Raw genomic sequence first — 24,361 nt, 5'->3', positions numbered from 1 at the left:
ATGCCAAAAGGTAGAAGTCCATGGAAACAGCATTGTCGAGCCATGGTTGTGATCAGCTGATCAATTTCATTGCGTTATATGTGTGGCGCCCCTGCGGGTTTAGTCGCCACAAAGGTACTGCATCTCACCCAGAGGTGTGGTATACCACTCTCAGGTAAGGATGGAGTACTGCCCGGGACCCACCCACCTGCATCCAACACTACACCACTCCAAACCAGCAGGATGGGCAAGATGCATTGCTCCTCTGCTGAGCCCTGTCCCTGGCTGGAGTTGGGGGAACCAAGAGAGGGGGAACCATGTAGTGGGTGTGGGTGGAGGAAGAAGTTCAGGGGAGCACTTGAGACGGAGGATATAAAAGGGGAAGCCATCTTGGGTGTGTAGTCAGTCAGTGGAGAAGAAGTGAGGAGTCCAGTCCAGTCTGAGTGGAACAGACAGTCAGTCAGTCAGAACAGTCTGAGTGCTCAGGAGGAGGGCCTAGTGAGAGAGGCCCAGGACAGACTGAAGAGAGGAGAGGAGCAGGAAGGAAGGCTACAGAATAGAAAGGATCCCAGGGGCACGGGCAGTGCAGATGCTACCCATGCGCCCGAACCCACCAGGAGTGGAAGGATCAGGCCGCAGAGAGGGGACTGGCCCCTAAACTAGCAGAGTTCTTCAAGTCTCAACTAGAAAACCGGAGGGTGCGGCATTTCAGGTGCTGCAGCCAACAGCCACACCTAATCGCCAAAAAGGAGGCCATAGAGGACCCAGGGGACAGAGAAAACGTCGCCCGACAAGGTCCGCGGTCACTGGATTGGGACACTGGGTGTGAGGTGGTGCAGGGAGACGGCCAGAAGGGACACACAGACGGGGGTCCAGTTACGTACTCCGGAGGTACCTGGGAGTTTGTTGAGCCCCTCCCTGAGTAAACACAGGACGGCGTGGGAAGTTACCCTGGCCCTGGTAACTTGAAGTCTAAAAATTGTGAGTAAAACCCTGAAGACTGCACCCCACTGTCTCTGCGAATTATTACTGTGCCATCATCCCCTGCACAGCCCTACACACCTACTTCATCTATAACATCCCTGCAACGCCCTGGAGCTAAGCTCTACCTGTGGAGAGCTAAACCAACTCTGCTGCACTAACATCAGCTCCAGAGGACCTGCTCCGCAGCGGCGGCTCCCTTTTGCCGCTTACCACAGGTGGCGTCACGAACATTTCATAAAAACTATAATCCTTTTCTTTAAAACCTTCTTTAATTGACCGCCCTGGGTCATGGACCAGGTCACCGCCACTGTGACATCTACCTAGAAACGACCGGCCCGGCTACCGACTACCCCACGGCCCAGGGTGCACGTCATATATGTATCTGACCGAGATGTCCTGAAATGTTATGAGTCTTCTTTCATTGAAGAACGCCACTGTGACGAGCTACGGGAAATCCATACAGCTGCACGTGGTTCTCGGGAAGTTCACCTGTGACCTCCATATGACTCATTCCATCAGCAGAATTGTGAAGCCAAGGCTCCTGCACCGCGACTTCACACCACTTAGTGACATGTTCTCATGCTGATGTCTTGTTACTATTGACTGGCGTGACCTGACAGTAACTGGTTGACAGGTGTAGATATAACACAACACGCCGAAAGTGTAAACTGACGGACAATATGGACATGTTGTGAAACATCTGAGATGACCAAGACTTAAAAATAAAAAAGATTTTGGACATTTTTACTTTTTTTAAGGTGATCACTTGTAACCAGGTCACAATACACAAGGCGATAGACTGATCAAATCCAGCCATTATAGCTAAAGTTACTTTTTTCTTGGCCATCTTTATGTTTGGGTTGTTTCTTTTCTTTCCCATGATTTTGGACGGACTACTGTGCTGTTTCATAATTTGAAGATCGATCATCATTTTTGATTTTTCTTAGGCTGGTACTATGTGGTCCTTATTGGGTTGGACTTTATTACAGGCACTTTATACAGGTCCCCTACAGTCTCTGTTAAAGTTCATCAACAAGAAATCTCATAGTCAACTAAATCACAATATCTACAGCGTATTCCTCATGCCATTCAATCATCTATTAGTGAGGGTCCCCTTTTCCATTCCTGGCTATTACATCCTCCATACAGTTCAATGGAGAGATAATCTTGATGCTTTCTTGGCTCTTTCTGTAAAACCCATAGACTTCAATGATGACCTCTCCATTAAACTATATGGAGAATTAAGCGGCTGAGAACTATTAAACTGAGGTCACCAAACTAGTGTTGAGCGAGCACTAAAATGCTCGGGTACTCGAAGCTCGGGCCGAGCTCGCAGTGATACAGTGATACAACGAGCCCAATGTTAGAATATGGGAGACCCGAGCATTTTTGCGGCGGCACCCACGGCAGTCTGTAGAAAGCCTAATAAGTGCCCAAAACGATAGTGACAGTGCTCAAAAGACATGGAGACAGCATGGGGATCGCCCCTGGAAGTATTTCTGACCCCCAGGTCACTGCTGTCAACAACATGGTCAGAGGTATTAAGCCACTTTTACGGGCTCACAATAAAACGTTCAAAAACGAAACTGAAATGGTTTTCCTGTGAAATATGTTAAGGAACTTCCTTTCCAGGGTAAAGACTTGTGTATAAGGTAAAATAAATAACCAAAAACAAAAATACTCCTCCACACCTTGGGCTATGTTCACAAATAGCATTTTTTATGCGTTTTTGCACTTTTGCATTGCTTTCAACCGTGACAAATGCATTCACCGGGAAATGTCGTTTTAACATTTTACAATCTTATCTGGCCATGTGCTGTGTGACACATGCATACAGTGCTGAAAAGACATGGGAACAGCATGGGGAAGACCCCTGGAAGCATCTCTGACACCCAGGTCACTGCCTAAAAGTGTGCCCATCAGAGGTGATCCTTTCCGCATCAGAAGATGCAGACTTGCAACTATCCCCGTGCAAGTCCTTGTCCCAGGGCAGTGTTCAATTGTACCTCCCCCATTCCTTGCAATGCAAGTGACTCGCCTAGGGGAATGGGGTCTCTCCTTAAAAAGGGTGGATAATTTGTTAAGTTTATAAAAGAGTTTGTGACGCCACCTGTGGCTTCTGGTGAGGATCACCAGCGCTGCGCAGTCCACTGAGGCCGATGATAAGGCAGCTTGATGGTATAGCTCCCCACAGGTGGAGCTAGGCCTCAGGGCAGTCTAGGGAAATGGATGCAGGACAGGCGAGACCCAGCCGGGTCTGAGCAAGAACAGGGACAGACACGAAAGTCACTTCAGTACCTTTAACTGGTGGAAATTCAGGCACATCCCGGAGCACTGTAGGGTGAAGGGTGCATGTCAGGATCCTCCCCAATGAGCGGGCTTTGGGCCTCCTGCTTCTTGCCTCTGCGTAGTAAGTTTCTGACCTGCCTGGAGCTAGGCCTAACTTTGTCTCTGTCCTGCGCTGGCTGACCTTGTGGTAGGGCCTTTCCTTGGAGTACACGCTCCCGACTTACGGGGCCTATGTGTCTCCTGGCTCTGTTACGTATCAGCACTTTAGCGATCCAGGGACTTGTAGTTCTCCAGGGATTCCGGTTTATCTTACTGGGTCATGGAGATCCCGGTAAGCTTCGGACCCGGTGTCCGGTAACTTCTTCGGGGTGAGCCAATTAAGCTCCTCTGCCCCCTATGTACTAACTCTCCTCTTGCCTTTGGCCTACTCGGGCCCTCACTAGGCTACTCACACTAACTGCAGCTTGCCGCGCTTCACCGATCTTATGGCGCCGGCACACCTAAAGCTCACCTCTCTGAGCCACAACTGAGTCTGGATCTGGATAAGCTCCACTGCAGGATAGCAATTGCAGGAGCTGGAACAGGCTTTTGTCCTCTGAGGTAACTCTTCTCAGGCTGTACTGGACTCACTGCTAAACCAGACTGAACTCGACTCACAACTCAACTGCTGCCAGGCTCCACCTTCCCTATTTATCTATCCCTAATGGGCTCCCTCTGCTGGTCTGAGGTAGAAGGTGGAGATGTGTGAATGGATATGGGGGCCTCTTGTGGAGGAATCCATCAATACACTCTTCCAGGATCTGTGATACCAAGCGCAGCTGGGCGTCACACAAGCGCAAGTATGCAGCCTGCCACCCACCCACCCCCAGGCTGCAAAACCATACTGCTAGCTTGCTTGCACTTGAAATAGGGCCTTTTTGGCATGTGGAGGCCGAAGCTGGCCACTACCTCATGGCTGCTTCGGCAGCGAGATATCCATACTCGTTCCCCAGCCGCCAGGGGGTGGCCGGGTGTCCATACTCGGTCCTCAGCCGCCAGAGGGCGGCCGGGTGTCCATAAACGGTCCCCAGCCGCCCCTATTTCTCCTTGGAACATCCCCCCACACACTTTTCTTAGCCCGGCCTGCTTTAGGGCAGCATTGGACGAGCCCACCAGAGAACCAGACTCCTCCGGTGGGCCCTGGCTTCTCCATCAGGGGAATTGAGAGTGCCAAGGTGAGGAGCATGATGATGATGATGATAGAAGTTAGCATCTGCTTTGTTTTCTTGGAATGCAAGCCCATGTATGTAGTAGCGGATAGGCCTGAGGTGGTCAGCGTTTTGGCACATATCCTACCTCCTCCGAGGATTGCAGGATGTTTTCCTGCTACTATCCCAGTTCTATGACTCCCGTTAAAACAAAGCTTCAGGTGATGAGGTGGTGGCAAAGGAGAAAGAGCAGGCCAGTCAACCACACATTTCTAGTAGGATATGTTTCTGTACCAAAAGGAGAGGTTTGGCTACACAGTTATAGGGCAAGCAGTGAGTGCAATGCCTACCAAAAATTTGAGGCACTCCAATGCCCCTTAGAAGTGACATGGAGGTCAGAGGGCCTTAACTAAACCGTTTTTTCTCTTTATAGCAGCTGGGTCTCCTGTGCACTGTTGGCCTAAGCAGTGAATGGAAGGCTTTAAAAAATTATGAGGAACTGCAATGCCCCTTGAAACAGACGTGGATTACAGCATACTATAAACCTCCTACCCATTATTGGGGAGTGGGTCTCCCTTAGTGTTCGCCTATGCATTGAAAAGCAAAAGATGACTAAAATTAGGAGGAAATGTAAAGCCTGTTGGAAGTATGGTGGAGTTCACAGTGGAATAAAAAGACAATATCAATGCCCCTTGAAAAAGTGGTGGAGGTCGCAGTAGCTTAACAAGACGGTTTTAATGCCCCTTGGAAAAGTGGTGGAGGTCGCAGTAGCTTAACAAGATGGTTTTAATGCCCGTTGGAAGAGCGGTGGAGGTCGCAGTAGCTTAACAAGACGGTTTTAATGCCCCTTGGAAAAGTGGTGGAGGTCGCAGTAGCTTAACAAGACGGTTTTAATGCCCCTTGGAAGAGTGGTGGAGGTTGCAGTAGCTTAATAAGACTGTTTTAATGCCCCTTGGAAGAGCGGTGGAGGTCGCAGTAGCTTAACAAGACGGTTTTAATGCCCCTTACAAGAGCCATACAGTACAGCATATTAAAAACATTATTCCCATTATTGGGGAGTGGGTCTCCCATAGTCTTTGCTTATGCCTTCCAAGCAAAAGCTGCCAAAAACTAGGACGGAGGAACTTGCAATGCTGGCAACACGGACCACGGTTACCCTGGTGGTATAGTGGTGGTGGAGGCTGAGGATAAGGAGAAGAGCAAAAAAAAGCCGAATTGAGGAAGCGTATACCCTTGTGTCGGTGTGAAGAGGTGCATGGGAATACACCTCCTGAAATAACACAGTGGATTTGACTTTGTTACTCTGCTGTCATTTGGTGGTGATGAGAAGTCTGGCCCAATCCAGCCCTTGTTCATTTTGATAAGGGTCAGCCTGTCAGCATTCTCAGTTGACACGCTCCGATAACACGCTAGCGGCAGGGCAGGCCAGGACCTCCAAGGTGTACAGAGCGAGTTCATTCCAAGTGTCCAGCTTGGATACCCAAAAATTAAAAGGCACAGAGGAATCACGAAGGACGCTGGTACGGTCGGCAAGGTACTCCCTCACCATCTTTTGAAACTTTCCACTCCTTGTGAGAGTACCCCGCGCCTCAGGGCCTGTAAGCTTGGTGGGTCTCAGAAAACTGTCCCAGAATGTTGACAGTGTTCCCCTGCCTCTGCTGGATTGGAGTTGCGTCTCTCTCTCCTGTACGCCTTGGTTGGTCAACGAACTGTGACCTCTGCCGCTAGCGTGTAAAGATGGGAATTTTTTTAACAGTTCTGCAGCAAGGGCCTTCTGGTACTGCCCCATTTTTGTAGACCTTTCCACCTCAGGAATAAGAGAGTGAAAGTTCTCCTTGTAGCGGGGGTCTAAAAGTGTCACCAACCAGTAATGACTGTCACCCAACATTTTGACAATGCGAGGGTCACGGTTAAGGCAGCGTAACATAAAGTCAGCCATGCGTGCCAGACTGGTAACGGGTAAGGCTTCCGTGTCCTCACCAAGATGATGACTGACCATGCTCTCCACCTCCTCCTCCTCCTCCCCCCTGTCCTCAGGCCACCCACACTGAGCCGACTGTATGACAGTTGTACAGGTACTACCATCTACAGCGCATGATACCAGCTCCTGTTCTTCCTCCTTCTCCTCCTCTCCCTCATTGTCCCCAATGCACATTGGGATGAGATGAGGCTGGGCTGTGTGTAATCGCCCATTACGGGTTCTTGATCCATCTCATCATACTCTGGCTGCAATGCCTCCTCTTTAATTCTCTGCAGAGAATGTTGCAAAAGACAGACAAGTGGGATGCTGATGCTAATGATGGCATCATCGCCACTCACCATCTTGGAGGACTCCTCAAAGTTTGTCAGGATGGTACATATGTCAGACATCCAGGTCCACTCCTGAGGTCTTATGTGTGGAGTCTGACCTGAATATCGACGGCCTTGTTGCAGCTGGTACTCCACAACTGCTCTCTTCTGCTCACAAATCCTTTGCAACATGTGGAGGGTAGAGTTCCAACGTGTGGGGAAATCACACACCAGTCGGTGTGCCGGAAGCTGCAAACGCTGCTGCAACACAGCAAGGGCGGCAGAAGCTGTAGCCGACTTGCGAAAATGAGCTGACAGGCTGCGCACTTTGACGAGCAGATCTGGCAACTCTGGGTATGATTTAAGAAACCGCTGAACCACGAGGTTAAGCACATGAGCAGCCATGTTACGTGTGTGATCTCACCTCGCCTCAGAGCCGCCACCAGGTTACGGCCATTGTCACACACGACCATGCCTGGATATAGGTTCAGCGGTCTCAGCCACAGATCTGCCTGCTCTTTCACAGCTGTCCACAACTCACAAGCAGTGTGAGGTTTATCACCTAAGCTTATGAGTTTCAGCACAGCCTGTTGCCGCTTGGCTGAGGCAGTACTGCAGTGCTTCCAGCTTGTAACTGATGTGGTGATATCTGAGATGGAGGCTGAACATGAGGAGGAGGATGATGCGCAGGAGCTGTACACTGTGGGGGCAACTCTGACTGACATAGGGCCCGCAATCCTCGGTGTGGGGAGGATGTGTTCCGTCCCAAGGTCCGACTGGGTCCCGGCTTCCACTATGTTTACCCAGTGTGCCGTCAGGGAGATGCACCGTCCCTGGCCACAAGCACTTGTCCACGTGTCCGTTGTCAGGTGGACTCTCCCAGTAACTGCGTTGTTGAGGGCACGGCAGATGTTTTGGGACACATGATTGTGTAGTGTAGGGATGGCACATCGGGCAAAATAGTGTCGGCTGGGGACCGATTACCGAGGGACGGCCACCGCCATAAGGTTGCGGAAGGATTCCGTCTCCACCAGCCTAAAAGGCAGCATTTCCAACGCAAGCAGTTGTGAAATGTGCGAATTTAGGACTGTGGTCTGTGGGGCGTTGGCTGCGAATTTGCGCTTTCGTTCAAAGCTCTGGGATATGGACAATTGAATGCTGCGGTGGGACGTGGATGTTGATGCTGTTTCTTGAGAAACTTCCATAACAAGTGAAGACTAAGAGGAGGGGGCATCTTTGCATGCAGTATGGACAGGGGATTGCCTTGCACACACAACAAGGGGGTTCTATTACACGCACAACAGCGGAACAAGCAGTGGTGACACCCACTGACACTGGTCGTGGACCCTGGGCTTTGCCCCACAAAGTCGGGTACTTTGCTGCCATGTGCCTGATCATGCTGGTGATGGGCAGGCTGGTAGTTTTGTCACCCCTGCTGATGCTGGCATGGCAGGTGGTACAAATGGCCTTTTTGGGGTTATCAGCAGAGTCTTTAAAAAAATTCCAGACTCTGGAAGACCTACCGGTTGTACTGGCAACGTCCCTCGTGTTGGTGTTACGGGGAACTGTTGCCCGCCTTCTGTGTGCGACCACCACACTGCTTCTTCCTGCCTGTTGGGGTACTCTGCCTCCCTCCCCCTGTGTGCTGCTGGCCTCGCTATGCGTGTCCTCCTGCCACGTTGGGTCAGTTACTAGATCATCCACCACCTCCTCCTCTTCCACTTGCGCACCACGATCCTCCTCCTCACTTCCTGGCAATTGTATCTAGTCATCGTCCACCTCTTGTGACAAATTGCCAGCGTCGACTTCCTGTGGCCGTGGCTGTTCAAATATTTGGGCATCGCTACATGGGATCTCCTCTTCCACCACTTCAAGCAGAGCAGGAAAGGGGCACAAATCTGGAAATGGACCAGTGAGCAGCTCTCCAGAGTGTCCAAGTGTGGGATCAGTTGCTGTCTGACGACACTCGGCATGGTTGGAGGAAGGAGCATCAGGGTGAGGAGGAGTATGCGGTCGAGACTCACAGCTACTAAAACTTGACCGTGTGGAAGACAGACCGGAGGTGGTGGTGCCCAGGTAACTGGAAGTATTATCTGCTATCCAATTAATAACCTGTTCACACTGATCAGTTCGCAATACTGGTGTTGTAGTGTGCATCCCTAGTAATTCGGTCAAGAAGTAGGCGCGAGAAGATGTGGCTGTTGGTTGTGGCACATTTTCACCTTGGCCACGGCCCCGTCCTCTACACGCACCATCACCAGAACGTCCAATCCACGTCCCTTGCCACATGCCTTGCCCATTCTAAATTAAGCAAAATAGCTTACACTCGCACTATCAATGGAAAAAGGTAAAATAAAAAGGAGATTAGAAGCGTGGAAGAGGAAAACCACAGTTCTATTTCTCTGGCCTACACCAGAACCTTTTAAACAGATATATTGGTGTCTGAACAGACAGGGAGACACTATTACTGTTTTTTTACAGCAAAAAATGCCAAAAACCAGATAATACAGAGATTTGACCAGTGGAACTGCAAAACCACAGTTATATTTTTCTGGCCTACACCAGACTCTTTTAAACAGATATATTGGTATCTGACCAGTCAGGGAGACACTATTACTGTTTTTTTTTTACAGCAAAAAATGTCCAAAACAGGATAATAAGACGCGTATTTGGACAGTCTGACTGAGGAAAAAAAAAAATACAGGATTTAGATGAAAAAAAAAAAGATTTTTCCTGGCCCCTGAGACCGGGGTGATAAATCTAGCAATTTGACCAACCGGAGCACACAGGACTGTAATGTATCGTTTGCTGGTATTACCACTGCGTCTCCTATACAGCCTGCCTGCCTGCTTGCCTGATATCTGGGAAGGATATTAGTCCTGTGAAGGACTTTTTGTTTGATTTGGCAGGCTTTAGAGACCCTACACCACCTATTTCGCACTATATATCTCTCCCTAACTCAGCAGCACTGACCCTACACTGTCTGATCCGGAGCGACTGTGTCCAAGATGGCGGCGCCCGGTTTTAAATACTCGAGGTGACTCTGTGCGGCCAGTCAATCACTGTAATGCCTACAAACAACATGGCTGCGGCATTAGTGACTGGCTGGCAATCCCTGCATGTTCATTGGCTCTGTAAAGAGCGCCAAACGTGCAGGGCGGAGACCCGAGCTCCCGCCCGAGTAACCCGGAAATGCTTGGTGCTCGCCGAACATCCCTTGTAGCGTGATGTTCGGGCGAGTAACGAGTAGTGTCGAGCATGCTCACTCAACACTACACCAGACCCAATTTTTTTCTAAAATGGAAAGGTCCCAAAGCTGGGAATTGCATGTGTCAGGCATTGCTGGAATTTTTTGTGGCTATACTATACATTTTTCTGGATGGATCAGGAGGGTCTTATCGTGCATCAATTAGAATGAAATTGAACCAAAAATTGCAAAATTATTGTCTTTAACTCTGATCTGCAACCTATAGGGCAAAGGTTTTGAACAGCTAGAATGCCTTTGTCTGAAACGATTCCTAAAAGTTCTCCAGGAAAACCCATTTTTACATATCCTAATAGGAAATTCTTAGTTAATGGTGGGGGGTCTCCTGTTTATCATCTTCATTTCATGGTCAGTGTTACAGAGAATTTCTCTTGCCTTGGAGGACCATTGCTGGTCTGCATCACACAGAAATCTTATTGATCTCATTAGACACCATGTCATAACTATACATAGAGGGAAGAACGGCACTCCTTGTATATGTTAGGTGCACGGATAGAGTCCCATGCCTTAAAATTCAAAAACAATGGAATCCGGTTCTCTTTGCATGATTTTATTCATATTCAAGTATAGTGTACAGATTGTCATACTTATTCTCACTTGTGGTGGCACTGCCACATTTTCCCACAGATTACAGCTGATCGCTGACAAAATATGGAAAACCCATCTCCAATGATTCTACCTTGGTTAGTGGCCATATTGACCAACGTTAAGTTGCACAGACCCTTGAGTCGATACTCCACTCTCTATGGCTAGCTCCACAGTAGTCTCTCCACATTCAACTTTTTTTGTCCATTCTTGTTCCCATTTTATTAGTCAGTGATCCCCAGTCTGTGACCTGCAGGCCCATGATGTGTGGCTCGTGGCTGTCTACCAGCTTGGTGCGTTAGCATCAGGTCTAGCAAACCACTACAAAGAGCAGGTCACCAGTTGGTGAATTTTGTGAATAGCTCCACGAAATATCTGGATGTGCATATATTGGTGGAAGGCAATGGGGGAATAATTATGGTAAGCAGTTAGAGGGGTGCCCGAAGGTACATGCAATAGTGTGGTGAGTATTCTTGATGCGAGAATACCAAATGGGGTAAAGTGGGAACCCTTGAATGTAAGTATACTGCCTATAAGGGATGGCTGGCACAAGATCATGGTGTACTTTCTGTGGGGAAAGTTTGGCTGTTATTTTACCTCTAATGAGGGTTTTTGGGTATCCCTGCTTAGTGAGGCACGGGATATGACTCTTAACCATCTCTGAACTGAATGCGGCTCTCAAGATAAGAAAAGTTGGGGGACTACTGTTCTTAGTCTTCTTCAGTTCAACTTTTTCAACCATCGATTTAATTCCATTAACTTATCTTTGTGTTAAGCCTGATGATACCTTCTAGGATAAATGACAACAATCTGACTTTTTGTAGAAGGATCTTGGCGGTCTAATGATCCCACCTAAAGCATGGAATTTATTTTTATCGATTTCGCACTATGAGGCGGTCTACCTTTCAGTCTAAATAGTCTTCTTCAGTCCAAGTTTCTCATCCATGTGTTTAATAATATGAACTCATAAGTGTCTTATACTGAGTGATATCATCTAGGATAAAATAACAACAGTATTCTTTTTGTAGAAGGTCTACCATTCCCACCTAAATAGTCTTCTTCAGCCCAGCTTACTCATTCATTTGTTTAATATCATCAACTCTACTCATTGTTTTTTTTATATAGACTATATCAGTGAGTACTAGAGTTGATAATAAACAAATGAATGAGTAAGTTGGACTGAAGAAAACTATTTAGATAGGAACAGTTGACCGCCAGATCTTTCTATAAAATGTTAGTTGGCTTTGCTTTTTTTTGTAGGCAATATCAAAGCCAACTAACGTTTTATAGAAAGATCTGGTGGTCAACTGTTCCTATCTGAATAGTCTTCTTCAGTCCCAGTTTCTCATCCATCTGTTTAATATCATTAACTTATCGCCATGATCTGGTGTACTTACAGAGAACCTATTGCCAATCTGGGGCTGCCATTTTTATTAAATAAGAGTGCATTGCCCCAAAATGGTGATTTTCCAAAAGCTATTGTGAAATGTGCAAGAAGTAACCCCATTGCCTCCCAAAAGGGCCTGACTTTCTAATAAACTTTACTAAACTGCCACCAAACGGTAATTGCTTCAATAATATTATGGCTTGGTTACCACTTTGTAAAGGATGCGGTAGTGAAAAGAGCAAGATTTTGCGATAACACGCGAGATCTCGCTCTTTTACTATGAGAGATGCTATGGCAGGTTGTGGGATCCCACTATCCAGAGGTTCGGACCCTACTTTTGCTTGTAAGTCTGTCCCTTTTGGAGCGTGTTAGTTACTTGTGCGCACTTTTGATAACTTATATTTAGAAAAATACCCAGTCTGTGCCTGCCCACTTTTTTAAATTCGAAAACGGGAGATATGTACACATTATTTTACCCCAAAAGGTATCATTAAAAGAATATTACTTTTTTTGTAGAGGGCTCATAATTTTGTAGAGGGTCTACCGTTCCCATGCATATAGTTTTTTTCTTCCCCCCCCCAACCCCAAGTTTCTCACCCATCTGTTTAATATTAATAACTCATCGTTGTGTTATACTTATTGATGAGCAAACATGCTCGCCACTGCTCAGTACTCGCCTGAGCATCACTGTGCTCGACGAGCTCGGCGAGTATTTCCGGGTTGCTCGGGTGGGAGCTCGGGTCTCCTCCCTGCATGTTTGGCGCTCTTTAGAGAGCCAATGAGCATGCAGGGATTGCCTGCCACTCACTGTAATGCCGTAGCCATGTTGATTGTGGGCATTATAGTGACTGGCTGGCCGCACAGCGTCATCAGGTGTATATAAGACAGGGCGCCGCCATGCTCGTCACAGTCTACCCCGGATTCAGGCAGAGTAGGGAGAGCTGCTGCTGCGTCAGGGAGAGATTTGCTTGTTTATAGTTAGTATAGGTATTCCACAACATATCTATATATATATATATATATATATATATATATATATATATATATATATATATATATATATATATATATATATATATATATATATATATATATATATATATATATATATATATATCCAACTGAACTAACAGTCCTTCTGAGGACTAATCCAGCTGCATATAAACAGTGCTAGGCAGGCAGGCAGTGTATGTGGCTGCCTGCAGTGTATGATACAGCACAAGAGGGTCCTGTCTGCTGCTGTAATAATTAGATATTTCTAGACATAGAAAGGCAATTTTTTTTATCTTAATCCTGCTTATTTGCTTCAAAAGCAATCCAGAGTACAACATTTTTCTTCTCCATTTGCTTGTTAGCACTACAGACTACAGCCAGATCTGTTCAATATTTCAGCGATAAAAATCCAGAAATTTGAACTGAATGTGGAAAATATTGGCCTTCTTTTCCATTCCGTTGCATTGTCGGTGAAGCTATTCACACTAGGTGTCTGTGAAGGATGGTATCAGTAAATTACAGGTCAGCTATTTAAAATTGTGGTTCTCTATCAGACGTATCACATATAACTGCGTTCCAAAATCAGCCACTTCTTGTGAACGTGGAAAATATTGTCCTCCATTAAAAATGGGCAAGGTGCGTGGCAAGGGATGGGGAAATGGACGTGATGATAATGGTGCATGCAGAGGCCGAGGACGTGGCTATGGGCAAGCTCAAATTTTGGCACAACTAACACCCACATCTTGTCACTCGACCTTCCTAGCCCAATTAATAGGGGACAGCAGACCACCACTATTGAATACCGAGTAGTGTCAAAAGGTTATTGGCTGAATAGCAGATAATGCTTCCAGTCACTCAGTCACCACCACCACAACCCTGTCTTCCACATGGTCAAGTCTCAGTAGCCGTGAGTCTGGACCGCATATTCCTCACCCTGATCCTCCTTCCTCCCACCATGCCGAGTGCCAGGAGACAACTGATCCCACACTTGGACACTCAGAAGAGCTGGTCACTTTTCCATTTATAGATACGGGCCTCTCGCCCGGCCAGCTTCAAGCGAGTCAAGAGGAGAACGCGTGTAGCGATGCCGAAATATTGGAGGAGCCATGGTCACACGTAGGCGACGGTGGTAAAGTGCAATTACTGTCTCATGAGGTGGATGATGATGATGAGACACAATTGCCAGAAAGTCAGGAGGAGGACCAGGGTGCGGTAGTTGAAGATGAGGTGGTGGATGATATAGTACCTGACCCAACCTGGCAGGGGGACATACAGAGCGAGGACAGCAGCACACAGGGGGAGCGAAGCGTAGCACCACAACAGGCAGGAAGAAGCAGCGTGGTGGGCGCAGACAGAAGGCGGGAAAGCGCTCCATGTAATGCCAACACGACGGAAGTTGCCAGTACAACTGTTAGGTCTTCTTGAGTTAGGTTGTTTTTTAAAGACTCTGCCGATAACCCCAAAAGGCCATTTGCACCACTTACCAGGCCAGCATCAGCAGGGGTAGCAAAACTAGCAGCCTGACCACCACCAGCATGATCAGGCACATGGCAGAAAAGCACCCGACTTTGTGGGTCGAACCCCAGTGTCTAGCAACAGTGTCTGTGGGTGACACCACTGCTTTTTCCGCTGTTGTGCGTGCACACCAATCCCCTGTCCATGGCGCATGCCAAGATGCCTCCCGCCCTGCACCTGTCATTGCACACTCTCAACTAGCCCCATCAGCATGCACATCCACGTCCTTGTCCCAGCGCAGCATTCAGTTATCCCTACCCCAGTCCTTGGAATGCAAGCGCAAATGCGCAGCCAATGCCCCAAAGGCCACACTACTAAATTCACACTTTTCGCGAATGCTTGCACTCGAAATGTTGCCTTTTGGCCTCGTGGAGACAGAAGCTTTCTGCCGCCTGATGGCGGCGGCCGTCCCTCGGTACTCGGTCCTCAGCTACCACTATTTCTCCCGGTGTGCTGTCCCCGCATTACACGAGCATGTGTCCCACAATATTAGACGTACCCTCAACAACGCAGTTACTGGGAAAGTCCATCTAACCACGAACACGTGGACAAGTGCTTGTGGGAAGGGATTGTACATCTCGCTGACGGCACACTGGGTAAATATAGTGGAAGCCCGGACCCAGTCGGACCTTGGGATGGAACACATCCTCCCGATGCTGAGGATTGCGGGCCCTGGGTCAACCAGGGTTGCTCCCACATTCTACAGCTCCCTCACCTCATCCTCCTCCTCTTCACCCTCCATCTCCGAAATGACCACATCAGTCTCAAGCTGGAAGCACTGCAGCACTGCCTTGGCCAAGCGGCAACAGGCTGTGCTGAAGCTAATATGCTTAGGTGACAAACCGCACAATGCTGAAGAGTTGTGGACAGCTCTGAAACAGCAGGCAGATCTGTGGTTGACACCGCTGAACCTACAGCCAGGCATGGTCGTGTGTGACAATGGCTGGCCGGAACCTCGTGGCGGCTCTGAGGCGAGGCGAGCTCACACACGTACCATGCCTGGCCCATGTGCTTAACCTCGTGGTTAAGCGGTTTCTCAAAACCTACCCGGATCTGTCAGATCTGCTTGTCAAAGTACACTGCATGTGTGCCCATTTTAGAAAGTCAGCTACAGTTCCGCCGCCCTTGCCATGCTTCAGCAGCATTTGCAGCTTCCAGCTCACCGACTGATCTGCGATGTCCCCTCGAGTTGGATCTCTACATTGCAGATGTTGGGAAGGATTTGCGAGCAGAATAGGGCAGTTGTTGACCACCAGCATCAACAAGGCCTTCAATATTCAGGTCAGACTCCACACATAAGACCTCAGGAGTGGACATGGATGTCAGACATATGCACCATCCTCCAAAACTTTGAAGACTCCACAAAGATGGTGAGCGGCGATGACGCCATAATTAGTGTCACCATCCTGCTTCTCTGTCTTCTGAAACGCTCTCTGCTCACAATTAAAGAAGATGCATTGCAGGCATAGCACGATGAGATGGAGAAAGGAACAATACAGGGTGATTACACACAGCCTAGCCTCATCTCATCCCAATGTGGATTGGGTGACAATGAGGAAGAGGAGGAGGAGGAGGAAGAACAGGAGCTAGTTTCGTGCACTATAGACGGTACTACCTGCACAGCTGTAATACCGTCTGTTCAGCGTGGATGGCCTGAGGACAGGGGGGAGGAGGAGGAGGAGAGCATGGTCAGTCGTCCTCTTGGTGAGGACACGGAAGTCTTGCCTCTTTGCAGTCTGGCACACATGGCTGAGTTTGTTACGCTGCCTTTCCCGTGACCCTCGCGTTGTCCAAATTTTGGGTGACAGTCATTATTGGTTGGTGACACTTCTAGACCCACTCTACAAGGAGAACTTTCGGTCTTTTATTCCCTTGCAGTACAGGCCTAATAAAATGGTGCACTACAAAAAGGCCCTTGTTGTGGAATTATTAACCCCTTTACAACCCAAGGTGGTGTGCACGTTAATGACCAGGCCAATTTTTACAATTCTGACCACTGTCACTTTGAGGTAATTACTCTGGAACGCTTCAACGGATCCCCCTGATTCTGAGATCGTTTTTTCGTGACATATTGTACTTCATGATTGTGGTAAAATTTCTTCGATATCACTTGCATTTATTTGTGAAAAAAATGGAAATTTGGCAAAAATTTTGAAAATTTTGCAATTTTCAAAATTTTAATTTTTATGCCCTTAAATCAGAGAGATATGTCACACAAAACCGTTAATAAATAACATTTCCCACATGTCTACTTTACATCAGCACAATTTTGGAACCAAAATTTTTTTTTTAATTGGGGAGCTATAAGAGTTAAAAGTTGACCAGCGATTTCTCATTTTTCCAACAAAATTTACAAAACCATTTTTTTAGGGACCACATCATATTTAAAGTCACTTTGAGGGGTCTTTGACAGAAAATACCCAAAAGTGACACTATTCTAAAAACTGCACCCCTCAAGGAGCGCAAAATCATATTCAAGAAGTTTAACCCTTCAGGTGCTTCACAGGAATTTTTCCCACAAAAATGTTTTTCAGCCCCACTTTTGCATTTTCATAAGGGTAACAGGAGAAATTGCACCATGCAGTTTGTTGTGCAATTTCCCCTGAGGACGCAGATACCCCATATGTGGGGGGAAAACCACTGTTTGGGCGCGCGGCAGGGTTCGGAAGGGAAGGAGCGCCATTTGAATTTTTGATTGTAAAATTTGCTTGAATAATTAGCGGATGTGCCCCTGATGTGCCTAAACAGTGGAAACCCCCCACAAGTGACACCATTTTGGAAACTAGACCCCTCAGGGAACTTATCTAGATGTGTGGTGAGCACCTCGAACCCCCAAGTCCTTTACAGAAGTTTATAACATGGAGCTGTGAAAATAAAAAAATCAAACTTTTTCCACAAAAATGATGCTTTAGCCCCAATTTTTTTATTTTCACAAGGGTAAGAGGAGAAAATGGACCCCAAAAGCTTTTGTGCAATTTCTCCTGAGTACGCCAATACCCCATATGTGGGGAAAATACAGTGTTTGGGCGCACGGCAAAGTTCAGAAGGGAAGGAGCACTTTGTGACTTTTTGAATGCAAAATCGTCTGGAATCGAGAGCGGACGTCATGTCGCGTTTGGAGAGCCCTTGATGTGCCTAAATAGTTGAAACCCCCCACAAGTGACCCCATTTTGGAAAATACACCCCTCAAGGATTTTATCAAGGGGTATAGTGAACATTTTGAACCCAGAGGTACGACACAGAATTTGATGACATTAGGTCATCATATTGAATAAGGTGTCATTAGTCTTGAGACCAAGTGCTCGCTACTTGAGTTTGAATCGGGTACTCAGGTATGCACCAAGTATCACGGGTGCTCAAGTGACATGCTCGAGTCCCCGCCCGCATGTTTCACGGTTATTAGACGCCCCAAAAAAACCATGCGGGGATCGCTCGTGCATGGCAGGCAATCCCCTCGAGGTTTTTTTGGCTGCGAAGCATATGGGGCGGAGACTTGAGCACCCGCAATACTCAATGCATACCCGAGCACCCGATGCAAACTCACGTAGCGAGCACTTGCATTCAACACTAGTTGCCATATCGTCATCTTTTTTTTTTTTTTTTTACTTTTGAAAAAAAAAACAACCCCAACCCTAACATTAGCACAACCCTAACCCCAACCCCAGCCCTAGCGTTTATTTTTTACGCCATTCCTAGTGCGGTATAAGTGATTAGACGACCTTACTCTTTGGGTCGGTGCGACTACAGAGATACCAGAATGATATCGGGTTTTTATGATTGACAGCTGTCACACACTAAAAGACACATATTTTGTAAAATCTAGTTTTTGCATCGCCATATTTTGAGAGCTATAATTTTTCCATATTTTGGCCGACAGAGTCATGTGGTCTCTTGTTTTTTGCGGGATGAGTTGACGTTTTTATTGGTGCCATTTTCAGGCACGTGACATTTTTTGATCGCTTTCTATTCCAGCTTTTGGGAGGCAGAATAAACAAAAACCAACAATTCAGGAATTGTTTTTTTTTTAATTTTTTTATTCTACTCCGCATGTGGTAAAATTGATAAGGTAGCTTTATTCTTCGGGTCAGTACGTTTACAGCGGTACCACATTTATATCGTTTTTCTATGTTTTGGCGCTTTTACACAATAAAAGCTATTTTATAGAAAAAATTATTTTTTTGCATCGCTTTATTCTGAGAGCTATAACTTTTAGATTTTTCGGATGATGGAGCTGTATGGTGGCTTGTTTTTGCGGGACAAGATGACATTTTCAGCAGTACCATTTTTATTTATATTCGTATTTTTGATCGTGTGTTATTCCATTTTTTGTTTGGTGCTATGATGATAAAACATTGTTTTTTGATTAGTTTTTTTTTTTTTACCTTGTTCACTGAAGGGGTTAACTAGTGGGACAATTTTATAGGTCAGGTCGTTCTGGACGCGGCAATACCAAATATGTGTGCTTTTATTGTTTTTTTTCTTTTCATAATAATATTTATTGATGGGTACATTATATTTTTATTTTTGGTGTTTTAAATATTTTTACAATTTTTTTTTATTTATTTTTTTACTTTCTGGGAGTTTTTTTACTTTTTTACTTTGTCCCACTATGGGACTTTCACTTTTTTTATTCTGATCGCCTGCATAGCATAGGGATGGAGCACCATCCCTGTGCCATGCAGGCAGTCAGCGCTGCACAGTGAGAAGATTGTTTGGTCATGCACTGCGCATGACCAAAAAATCTTCCTGCTTCTCTGGTGACCCGGATGTTGTCATGACAACATCGGGTCATCATGGCAACATCCGGGAAGCCGCGGCAGACAGCGCTGGAGGCCGGAAGAGGAGGTGAGTATACCGATCACCTCCCCTTAGCCACCGCAATGCTGCGATTGACTTCGATCGCAGCATTGTGGGGGTTAATGTGCCGGGAGCGGTGCGGGACCGCTCCCTGCACATAGTACTGGGTGTCAGCTGACACCCGGCGGCGATCGCGCCCGCACTGCCTGTGTGCGCGCGCGATCGCGATGACGTACTAATACAGGTCAGGCTCTTAAGTCCCAGGGCACAGACGCGTATTACTACGTCATGGGCTTTAAAGGGGTTAAAAAAAATTCCCATCTGAAAATGCTGGCGGCAGAAGTCACAATACGTTGGACTACCAAGGAGTACAGGCGAGAGAAACACAAATGCAATTGAGCAAAGAAAGAGGAACACTGTCAAAGTTCTGGGACAGTTTTCTTAGACCCTCCCATTGCACAAGCCCTGATGCGCAGGGTACTCTCTCAAGGAATAAAAAGTTTTGGAAGATGCTGAGGGAGTACCTTGCCGACCGTACCAATGTCCTCCGTGATTCCTCTGTGCCTTATAATTATTGGGTATCCAAGCTGGACACGTGGCATAAACTATCTTGGAGGTCCTGGCCTGCCCTGCCGCTAGCGTTTTGGCAGAGCGGGTTTTTAGTGCTGCCGGTGGAATTATAACCGATAGGCGCATCCGCCTTTCAACTGAAAATTCTGACAGGCTGACTGTTATAAAAATGAACAAGGTCTGGATTGGGCCAGACTTCTCAACACCACCGAATGATAGCAGCATAACATAAACTCAAATCCAGTGTCTTTTTTTGGGAGGTCTAACTCTATTCCCATGCACCTCTGTCTTCACACCCAGACATGGGTATACGCTTCCTGATTTTGTCTATTTTGCTCTTCTCCTCCTCCTTCTCTGCATCCTCATACTCCACCACCATATCACCACCATATGTACCATATCAACATATCTGCGTCTCTTGCAAGGGGCATTGGAGTTCCTCCAAATTTTTGGCAGCCGTTGCTTCACTGCATAGGCAAACAGTATGGGAGACACCCTTTGTAATAATGAGAGCATTTTTTGCAGGAGGCCCTCCGATCTCTACGTCTCTTGCAATGGGCATTGGAGTTCCTCCAAATTTTTGGCAGCCATTGCAGTCACTGCATATGCAATAACAGTATAGGAGACCTACTCGATAATAATGGGAACAACAAAGCATAGTCGGCTGATGGCTCCCTAACAATAGCGAGGACCGACTGCTGGCCCTTTAAGAATAGTAAGGGCCGCCTGATGGCCCTATAAAAATAGGCTTTGTGACTTTCAGAGTCCCTCCATCATAAATGAAACAGGATGTGTCTGATGATGTGTCACACACCACATGGCCAAATAAGGTTGTAAAATGTTAAAATGACATTTCCTGGTGAATGCATTTGTCTTGGATGAAAGCAATGCAAAAGTGCAAAAACGCATCAAAAACGCTACGTGTGAACATAGCCCAAGGTGTGGAGGAGCATTTTTGGTTTTGGTTATTTATTTTGCCTTATATACAAGTCATTACCCTGGAAAGGATGTTCCTTAACATATTTCCCAGGAAAATCCATTTTGGTTTAGTTTTTGTATGTTCTATTGTGAGTCCGTAAAAGTGGCGTAATACCTCTGACAATGTTGTTGACAGCAGTGACCTGGGAGTCAGAAATGGTTCCAGTGGTCTTCCCCATGCTGTTCCCATGTCATTTGAGCACTGTTCCCATCGATTTCTGCAGACTGCTGGGAGGAGTCGCCGGAAAAATGCTTGAGTTTCCCAGACTTACATTGGGCTCGTTACTCAGTCCGAGCACTCGAGCATTCCAATTTGCTCGACTCGAGCATCGAGTACCCGAGCATTTTAGTGCTCACTCATCACTAGTTATCCTCAATGGAACCTTCTAGGATGAAATAACAACAATCCTCCGTTTTGTAGAAGGATCACGGCGGTCTTCCATTCTCATCTAAGTAGTCGTCTTTAGTCCGAGTTTCTCATCCATGTGTTAATTAATATTATTAACTCAAGCTAGTGTTCTACCTTCTGTTTCTTTCTAGGATAAAATAACAACAATTTTCCGTTTTAAACAAGGATCATGGTGGTATACCATTCCCATCTAAATAGTTTTCTTCAGTCTGAGTTTCCCATCCATATCTTTAATACTGTAAAGATCTGAGGGGTTGTGGGTTTTAATAATAACCTATGCAGGTTAACTATGCAACAATATTTTATTCCTTACATCCATGGTAATTGTCTCAGTCCACAATCCTCCATATGAGAGGTAAAACGATGGAAGCACAGGTATCCAGTAGTGACAATCCTTTAAGAAAGTTTAAATCCAACGACAGATCCCACAACTGTAGCATGTTTATCCAGTCCAGTCGGTAACTGATCTCCAACATTCCATATGCCATACATCCATCCATCCTTCCAGGTCCCCAGTCTCGATCCTATTCCTTTGGTGTCTTTCCACCAACTCTCCACTAAATATGTGGCTTCTTTTCTCCTTCACTGGGATCAGCCCCCTGAATGGGCAGAACTGCTCTCACCCTTTCCCCCAAAGTGTGCATTAGTGGAGGTATTTTTTTCAGGTCGAACCCATCACCTGGTTCAACATGTGAGACTCCCTGTGGTGACGGCTCCACTGGATCTTCTTTCAACACTCACACAATGGGTATAGACACTGGTTGAACAATGGTTAGAGGCTCCTGAGATACTGATGAGATTACTGGAATGCTGGACACTTTAGAAGTAAATTATTGTACATATACTGACGAGCAAGCAGAACATTAATAAAACACAGCAAGCAAATCTCTAATAAAACACAATAATAATATCGACGGAAACCGAGCTCCGTGATGGAAAAGTCTCATAGTCTTTTGTAAGTGGGCAGCTCCTTGTGTTTCTCTCTAGGATGAAATAACTACAATCCTCCGTTTTATAGAAGGATCACGGCAGTGTGTCGTTCCCATTTAAATAGTCTTCTTCAGTCATCCATGTGTTTAATACCATTAACTCAAGCCAGTGTTCTACCTTGCATTTCTTTCTAGGATAAAATAACAACAATTTTCCGTTTTGAAGAAGAATCATGGTGGTCTACCATTCCCATCTAAATTCTGGAAGTTATTTTTATCAATGTCTCACTACGAGGGATGTTAAAAGCCACCGCAAAACACCGCTGCTCTGCACTCCTTTTACCATTTTAATGACAGATTTTTTTTTTTTTTTTTGAGCAATAGCAAGGTGAAGGTTCGCCAGGAAAAAACATTGATAAAGGATCATCAACTGTCACTGATGTGAAAAGTAAAAAAAAAAAGAGAGCGAGAAAAAAAAAGTTTTTTTTTGTTAATTAAAAGGATTTTGCTTCAAAAATCAAAGAGGTTCAGGATGAAAAAAAAAAAAAGTGTAGAAATTATCTAAAGCTGCCTCAACCTTAGCATTTATTATTCAGTACCTCACTCATTTCTCCGATTATAAATATTTAATCACTCAACAACTGTAAGTGCTTGTGTCTTCCTAGAGGACCTGTGAGCATTTGGAAATAAAGGGACGAGGAGAGTAAAAGGCAGAGATGTGTCGTGATTATACGGGGACGAGTGAAAAGGTGTGAAGGACACAGCTGAATTGGGCCTTTGTAATCAGGTTGTACGAACACCTGAACGCTGATTCATTTTATTTCTATTCAGTGGGCTTCAAAGCGGCATTTTTTTTTTAACTGTGTGGCAGCCTCTGACAGAGAGTGCCCTTGGAGAACAGGCAGAAAATGTTCCTAATGAAAGCAAGGCCCCGAGCAGTCAGAGATGCCATCCTTGTACCCTCCTTTGTCTGTCACAAAAAGCAGCCTAGCTTGGCAGGCTTTTGGGCGTATCAATAATGCATGAGAATTATTACATCCACCCCAGTGCCAAAAAGTAAGAATGAACGGCATAAAGGTTTTTCTTTCTTTTTTTTTTTTTTTTTTTACCTTGAGCGTCGTCTGTGCATACTGTACATTGTGGAAATGTTTTGTTAGTAAATAGGTGGACACAATGTAACAGTAATAAAAAGCTCCAATAGTATAAAAATAAAAGAACTGACCTCGGCAAACATTTATTTATTTTTATTAGATTGCAACCAATAGGAACAAAAGTACATCAGAATTTTTTTGCAAATATTTTTATTCTTTGGATTGATATTAAACTTTCACTATACTGAAACATCAGATTGGGTTACAGTAAAAACATAAGCTCGACTCTAAGGGGCCCCATAGACCAGGGGTGGGGAACATTCATTAGACCCACGAGCCATTTATGGCCCTCAATTACCTTTTATCCTTCTTCTCGGGAACCGCAGTACTTGGGCTGGCCCTTTAATTTCTTCTTGCTCTGTGAGCACACACATGTAGTGTTCACTACTGAATGCTGAGGCACGTGCAATGAAAGATTACGTCCTGACCCCAGTGCCTGTGTGGGCGCCCCGAGGGTTTGGTTGCCACAGGGGTATTGCACCTCAACCAGAGGTGTAATATTCCACTCCCAGGTAAGGATGGAGTATGGACCAGGGCTCAGATAGCTGCATACAGCACACTCACCCCATTTCCGGGGGACAGCTCGCAGGTGCTCCCATTTATTGCAGGCACAACTGACCATGTCCCTGGCTGGAGTGGGGAGGGGGGAGAGAACCCAGTGATGTAGGAGCAGAAGGGGACGGTTTCTGGCGCATAGGAAGGAGCTCATTGGTTGCAGGTCACCTGAGCTCAGACACAGTGAAGCAGATAAAAGGTGGGGGCCATCTTAGGAGAGGAGTGAGTTGAGAGAGAGAAGGAGTTCAGTCAGAAAGGGCTGACAGGGAGCTGTGGCTCAGCCTGAGCTCAGCTCCACGAGGCAGGCCTAGAGAAAAGGCCGGGGCCAGAAAGGAGAAGAGGAGAAGGAGAAGGAAGGAAGGAGAAGAGACAGAGCAGTAGAAAGGCTCCAGAAACAAGAAGGCAGAAGGGACCCTAAGAGAGCAGAACGGACAGCAACCGTTGCAAGCCCGCGTGATATCGGGTGAAGGGTCAGGCCGCAGAAGGGTACCGGATTCCC

The sequence above is a fragment of the Phyllobates terribilis genome, unplaced genomic scaffold (assembly GCF_046119375.1).
Source record: "Phyllobates terribilis strain yellow unplaced genomic scaffold, ASM4611937v1 Scaffold_7__3_contigs__length_470593459, whole genome shotgun sequence".
NCBI lineage: Eukaryota > Metazoa > Chordata > Amphibia > Anura > Dendrobatidae > Phyllobates > Phyllobates terribilis.
The sequence above is the reverse complement of the archived record's forward strand: the minus strand, read 5'-3'. Positions refer to the sequence as shown.